The 7507-nt window shown below is 40.9% G+C and overlaps 1 protein-coding gene across 2 annotated transcripts in view; it reads right to left on the minus strand.

The window, feature by feature from the left end:
• The window catches only part of LOC144958262 (N-acetylgalactosamine-6-sulfatase-like), a 33373-nt gene extending 30783 nt beyond the window's left edge, over positions 1-2590 (minus strand). The window contains exon 1 of one of the 2 annotated variants that reach the window (XM_078890108.1): positions 2481-2590. The gene's annotated coding sequence lies outside the window, so the exon portion shown is untranslated. Of the gene's footprint in view, positions 1-1050; positions 1355-2480 lie in introns of those variants that run through there. The other variant, XM_078890109.1, reaches the window with a different exon arrangement.
• Between the last annotated feature and the right edge of the window lie 4917 nt (positions 2591-7507).

Consider the following 7507-nt stretch of genomic DNA (forward strand, 5'->3'; position numbering starts at 1 on the left):
AGCGAGGCTTGAACCCTAGACCTTCCGATCCAAAAGCAAGTGTCATACCACAAGACCACTTAGCCGCACATCAAAAGTAATAGCCGTTTGCCACCCTTAGAAAGTGGGTTGCTAATCTACAGGGGGAAAATCCATCAGAGGCGCCAATTTGTTGACTATTGATAAATGTACATAGTTACATTTCATTCATCAAAAGAAAGAAACAAATTGAACTATCTATAATCTATATCAAGCCACTAAATCGATGAGTTCTCATTATTTTCATGGTTTAAAAACTTGCTCTTAGTTGCGCGGCAATCTTTGTTAGTCATCAATTGTGCATGAGAGCTCCGTGTGTTCCAACACAAACAAAGTAAAGACCTGATTTGTAGAAACAAAATTTATCTGTTTAATAATAATTCTATCATTCCAGTCTCTTTCGTACTTTTGATAAATAAAACATTTTAGTTTAGCTCCTGGTGACCAACTCAGTGTATTTACTAATAGTATCATTGCTATAGTCTGTTCCACTACACATGTGCATGCATTGACGTTGATTTCTTCACAACTTGCTGATGGATTTTAATGATAATTGGCTCGAACACTTGAATTGCTTAAGTCGATTCTTTTTTCATTGGTTACAGTACCATACTTTGGGATTTTTCTTTATATGAAGACGAGTATAAAAATCCGGAGATTCCCCCCCCCCCCCCCCCCCCCCCCCCCCCCCCCCCCCCCATCAACACACCGTTAATGTAAACATTTTAAAGTTTGAGTCATATTTTATTGTAAACGACGAAAAGTTCAAAGTAATTCAGCCTTGTGAGAAAACTGTTTGGTCTATCACTATCTGTATTCAAAATTCATGTCACTTAAAATATAAGCCAGCATGCAAAAAAAAAAAATCACACATTTCGTAACTTAATTAAGAACTTGGAACAGACTATGATTATGATAGATAGTCATCTTAATTTCTTACATGGCAGCATAAAACTTAAGTAGTTGTATATCATTTTATTCACCCTATTTACAGTGTAACAAAGGAATGCAAAGAAATCATCTAAGACCTACTTGTGCTAATCTGGAGCCTGTGACAAGCTGGGAAGCCTCCGTTGAAGTTTAACGTAAAACTGAATGAAAACAATGCGGTATTAATACACAAAATAACCGACAATACCTGCATCCATGCTAAATTGCATACACTACACACCGATTGAGAGATTTTAATTGGTTCTAGTACTTGCATGTCTGATAACCAGCATTGTTATTGGACTTATTGTTGTGGTGTTATTGTAATCATACCACCAGCATATTTTTTTTTTAATTTGTGATTATGCACGGTTATGATACACACCATTATCATCTGACGTGTACATATTTACATATTCTTATAGTAGCGTCAATTGCCAAGGACCTTGACAATTGTCAAATCGTCAATTGCCAAGGACCGTGTCAGTTCATCAACTACGCATGTGTACTTTTAACTGCCACGGAGTACCTTTAGTGTCATGAAGTGATGTATTGCCACAGAGTGATGTTATGTATTAATATTAATTAATAATACTCTCTTTTACTCTTCTTTCTCTCTCTCTGTCATTTTCTCATTTCCCTCTCTGCCATTTTTTCCTCTGTGTATGTATGTCTCTGTCATTTCCTCTCTCTCTCTCTCTCCCATATTTCCTCTTTTTGTTACGGACCTTGCCAGTTGGTAAATCGTCAACTATTTACTATTAATGCCACGGATTGATCTTGTTGCACAAATGTTTTACGTTAATTATTCCGTATTAAGATGATGTGCAGTAATTTCCTTTAAAATAAAGGCAGAGATTTGCCACTTCGTTCCCCCCCCCCCCCCCCCCCCCCCCCCCCGAATCCGAAATCAACAGTAATTTTTGTTTGATATAATCTTAACTCATCTTGGAATTCGTGAAAGGACAGAAAAATTAAAAACAAATGCCAACGATTGACAAGGGATGAGTGAAAGTGAATAGCGAATGGAAGAAAAGAAAGTGACTGTGACAGGGTTCGAGATTCGTATGCGCGCAAATCGAGGCTCGACTGAAATCACCACATGCAGCTGATTGAGGCCCGACTGAAATCACCACATGCGGCTGAAGAGTTCCAATTTGACTCCTTGGCAATTGATGAACCGTCAACTACCAAGGACTCACTCCTTGGCAATTGACACTTCATATTCTTATAGGCAAATGTAGGTGCAAGTCGGTATCATCATATTTCGAAGGTTGAAATGACAACGTGGCATTCTTATCCTTTGAGTTGATGATAAAAGATTTAATACTGATAAGGACGATGGGGTGTGATTATCTAATCAGATTAGTGTGAATGATTGATATCTGATATGGGTATGATTATGGGAAGCGATTGTTGTGAGTGAGAGCGGATCGCGCCGAGCGCGCAGGCAGACAATTTCCAGGAGAGTTGAAAAATAATATAAGCTTGGCATTTCCCTCATAAAACAGAAGCAATATATTAATGCATACCTTGGTGAGCTCCGTTGAATCGTGATTCTCTGGTTGTGTTGGGTTATTTGATCGCTTTTACTCGATCGACGATCGAGCGCCAAGCCACGAGTCAGTGCTCGATCTCAATGCCGGAAGAGCGAGTTAGTAAAACGATTACTCGATCGTAAAACGATCAAGCGGGTTGTGAGCTTGAGACGATCTTGACACGTGAGACGAGCTTGAGACGATCAGGATTCGAGCGAGCGGAGGGGTAACGAGTGTTTCGAATCATTTCAAATTCAAACGATCACAGTTTGCCATCCGATACCAATCGCCAATGTTTGCACACGGTAGTCTGTGGTTCTTCCACAGCCCTCACTCCTTGTCAGATGTTAGTGTGTCTGGGTGGCAGTGGCAGGGAAATTCGTATAGGTGTATCACGCGTGTGTGACAAGACTTCATTAAACCTACTAAAGTTTGACTATCACACACACACACACACACATACACAACACACACACACACACACACACACACACACACTAAGGCTATTTCTATGACACACACGCATCCCTCTATCAATGAACACTCCTACAGTAGTGCGGCTATGTGGTCTAGTCATGACGTAACTATAGGTAGTACTCTAGTCGACCATGGGTCTCGTGCATTATAATGGTCTAGTGGTATGACACCCCTTTGGGATCGGAAAGTCCTGGGTTCGAGCCTCGCGCTCGGTGCATAGTTGAGTCTTTGGACAAGGCTTTTTACTCACATTTTCTCACCGTATTCAGGTGTAAAATGAGTACCTGGCCGTTAACAGCGTTGTCTTTGTCTGAAAAATTGTAATATCGCCTAACAGGCGGCATGTCCCGTCCTACATATCAAATGTTGCTGTTGACCGGGGACCCCTTTACAAAGCGCTTTGATCACATTTAGTGGATATTGTAAAGCTCAATTTTTTAAAGTAAAACATTAGCTTTGAATATGGAATGTTTCAATTTTAGATGCCTGTGTATTCTTTGTTAGTTCCCATCATCATCATCATCATCATCATCATCATCATCATCATCATCATCATCATCATCATCATCATCATCATCATCATCATCATCAGGGGCAGCGGTACGGTCTTTGGTTGGCACCCGAAAGGTACCGAGTTCGATCACCCGCCGCTGAGTGGTCTTGAGCAAGTCATCTTGCCCTAACTAAATTTGCGGCGCTGCACTGCGGCTATCGCTTGGGTTATTCCAGTCTTCCCTTAGAATAGACCCAAAAGACGAATCTCCCCTATGGGATGAATAAAGGGAATTATGTTTAATTTATTTATCATCACCATCATATCAGCGGGATCATCATCATCACCACCACCCTAATAATAATGGATAAAATAAATATCAACACATTTCAATGTAATAATCAATCTAAAATCAATCAGTGCTCCTAAAAGACCGTTTGATTTCTTTGTCTAATTCGTTCCATACTTTTGGAGTCCCGACAAAGAAAGATTTTCAGCTAACTATAGTTTATATATGGGAATATTAATCAGTCGTTTATATTGGAATCGGAGTTGTCTAGCAGGTGTATTAGTTCAAAGCGTATTTCCAAGGATTTACCATGCTCAATGAACTTCACAATATTTTATTTAATTTATTCCTCCGGCACGCCATATCGACCATACATCCATTTCGTACAGTAGGTACCGATCGCTGTTTGGAGTCTTTTTGTATTAAAGCTCTTTACAATACCCGTCATTGCTTATAAGATAAGAATACATTCACACCTGAGTCAAGTGCCTGACACACGGACTTAACGTCTGGATCACAATTTTCAACAATCACTGTCACTCATCCGGCCATTGATAAGGCTTGATTTTGTGACAAGAGACACCGTACCACTGAGCGACCGAACAAATAATCACCATCTGCGCCATCGTCATCATCATCATCATCATCATTATCATCATCCTCATCACAGCCGTAACAGCCAGCAAAACCACAATCATCATCTTCGGGTCCGGTCTATCCGTGTGGGGGGTGGGGGTGGAACCTGCTAAAGTATTTCATTTTTTAAACAGAAACACGATAATCATCATCATCATCATCATCGTCATCCATTGTCGTCGGCATCGTTATCATCGTGTCCGGGCAATCCGTGTGTGTCTGGGTGTGGAACCTGCTAAATATTATTATTATCTACCTACCTAATAAAAACACACCATTCTTGTTCATTTATTTTTCAAATAATGAAATGAAAGGCACGACCTTTCCCGCACACACAAGAGGCGATGACGACCAGTGACAAATTATGGGAGGTGGGGGCGGCCGACAACTTTTGGCGCGACATAAATATGAAATGTTAAGGTGACAGCGGGATGATGGTGGTGGGAGGGGGGGGGGGGTCTCAACCCTTCACCATCAACAACTGTTTGATGGCGTGTGTGTGTGTGTGTGTGTGTGTGTGTGTGTGTGTATGTGTGTGTGATGCGACGAACGATCATAATCAAGGCTGCCAGACAGCCAGATTTCTTCTTGCCCAAGTAGTCAAATAGACCCCAAATAGCCAAACACCACAAGCATTCTGACTCCCTTGAAAAACTCATTTGTTTTGATTAACAAAACAATCGACTACAGTTGGATAAACTTATCTTTTCATTTTTTTTTAAATAAAATATTTTTTTTTAAATGAATAATAATAGAAAAGCGTTTCTTAGTAACCAATTTTGAACTTGGCCATCTGGCAGCCCCCATCATAACCAGCTGCAGTCAAGCCAGCCACAGACATAAGAGAGGGAGGGGTATGTAGTTTCCTGTGGCAAACGAGTTGCTCGTGTTTTTTTTTTTCAAACGAATCACTGCTCGATGACGTCACTGACTCGAAACCCGCCCGAAACCGACTCGATTTTAGAGGACTCGATCGAAAACCCGCTCGATTTGATCGTTTCAAACTCGACCCAGCACTATTCTCTGGTTAGTTTGTTGGTGTTGAAGTTGAACGTCAAATCTTTGTGCGGTTACTGGTCACATGATAGTCATGTTATTCTGATATAACATCACGTGATAGTACCCCCCCCCCCCCCCTTTCTTCTCAATATCTGAAAACTGAAAAACTTTCCTAGATAGAGAGATAGATAGATAGATGGATAGTTATATAGATACTTGACTTGAGCTATTATATAGCAATTCAACAAAACGTACTCAAGGCGCCTAGCAAAGGGTCCCTGACCAACACTGACCAACACTGCCGTTTTATTGAAGAACACAGTATGTGCTATTTGGTTAACATTGCATACCTATACTGTGTTTTTAAAAACCACCGCAGAACAGCAACACGTAACATGTAGAACGAAACATGACGCCTGTTACGCGTTAATACATTTTTTCCCGACAGAGACAATGTTAGCGGCCATGTACTCATTTTACACTTGAGTACGGTGAGTAAAGAGTCTTTTCCCAGAACTCAACTATGCGACGAGCAAGGCTCGAACCCAGCACCATCCGATCCGAAAGCGAGTGGCACACCACAAGACCATATAGATAGATAGATAGATAGATAGATAGATAGATAGATAGATAGATAGATAGATAGATAGATAGATAGATAGATAGATAGAAAGATAGATAGATGGTCACCCACAAAAGGAGGGGATAACGGTGCAGATCAAGATTGGAAGTTTGATCGTTGGAAGTATGACAGGCAGGTCAATGGAAACCACTAACGCTATGGAAAGAAGAAAAATGAACATTTTGTGTGTGCAAGAAACAAAGTGGAAAGGTGAAACAGCAAGGGAGATTGGTGGAGGATTTTAAATGTTTTATAAAGGAAATCGAGGCCACAAGAAACGGAATAGGTATCATCCTGACTTGCACACAATATTTTATTTTTAATTTTTAAAAATTGAGCGTTTATATAGCGCAATATCCACTAAATGTGCTCAAAGAGCTTTACATGGGGTTTCTGGCCAATAGCAACATTTAACATTTAGGACGGGATATGACGCCTGTTAGGCGATGTTACAACGCTGTAAACGGCCAGGTACTCACTTTACACCTGATTACGGTGAGAGAATGTGAGTAAAGGGTCTTTTTCAAGGACTCAACTATGCGCCGAGCGAAGCTCGAACCCAGGAACTTCCGATCCGAACGCGAGTGTCGTACCACCAGACCACATAGCCGCACAAAATGTTGTTAAAGTCCACAGGGTGTCCGACAGACTTATGCGGATCAAGATTGTAGTCAGTATGGAGCAAATCATTGTCGTGAATGCATTCAAACTCCAGACAGGTTGTACACAAGACAAGAAGGGAGAATGTTGGAAGGAACAAATGGATGAGCACATGGAAATGTTCGACAAATCAGAAAGAGTTTTCATCGGTACGGACTTGAATGAGCACGTTGGAGAAAGCAATATTGTGCGGCTATACTATATGGTCTAGTGGTATGACACTCGCTTTCGGATCGGAAAATACTGGGTTCGAGCCTCGCGCTCAGCACATAGTTGAGTCCTTGGAAAAGGCTCTTTACTCACATTCTCTCACCTTACTCAGCTGTAAAATGAGTACCTGGCCGTTAACAGCGTTGTTTTTGTCCGAAAAATTGTAATATCGCCTAACAGGCGTCATGCCCCGTCCTTCATGTTAAATGTTGCTGTTGACCAGGGACCCCTTGTAAAGCGCTCTGAGCACATTTAGTGGATATTGCGCTATATAAAGCTCAATCAAATATTGGAGAGGATAGATAGTTGGGAAGGTATGGGTATGGCAGCAGAAATGAAGAATGTGAAGATATTGTAAGAGTTGGAACAAGGATGGATCTGACAATACTAAATACATATTTTAGAAAGAAAGATGAGTACCGAGTGACGTATTCAAGTGGTGTGAGAAAGACACAAGTGTTGTGTCTTGTGAAAGACACCTGTTGTGCTGGAGGATAAATTTGAAGGAAGTATCAGATTCTGGCAGTTTGCCGGGAGCACAACATAAGATTGTGATTACGAAAGTGGCATTTTGGAAAGAGGAAAATAAAAGAGAAACATAGTGAGGGCAAAACACGATGGTTGAAACTAATAGA

This window comes from Berghia stephanieae, chromosome 12, assembly GCF_034508935.2.
Source record: "Berghia stephanieae isolate SIO BIC M18660-M18661 chromosome 12, UCSD_Bste_1.3, whole genome shotgun sequence".
Classification (NCBI taxonomy): Eukaryota; Metazoa; Mollusca; class Gastropoda; order Nudibranchia; family Aeolidiidae; genus Berghia; species Berghia stephanieae.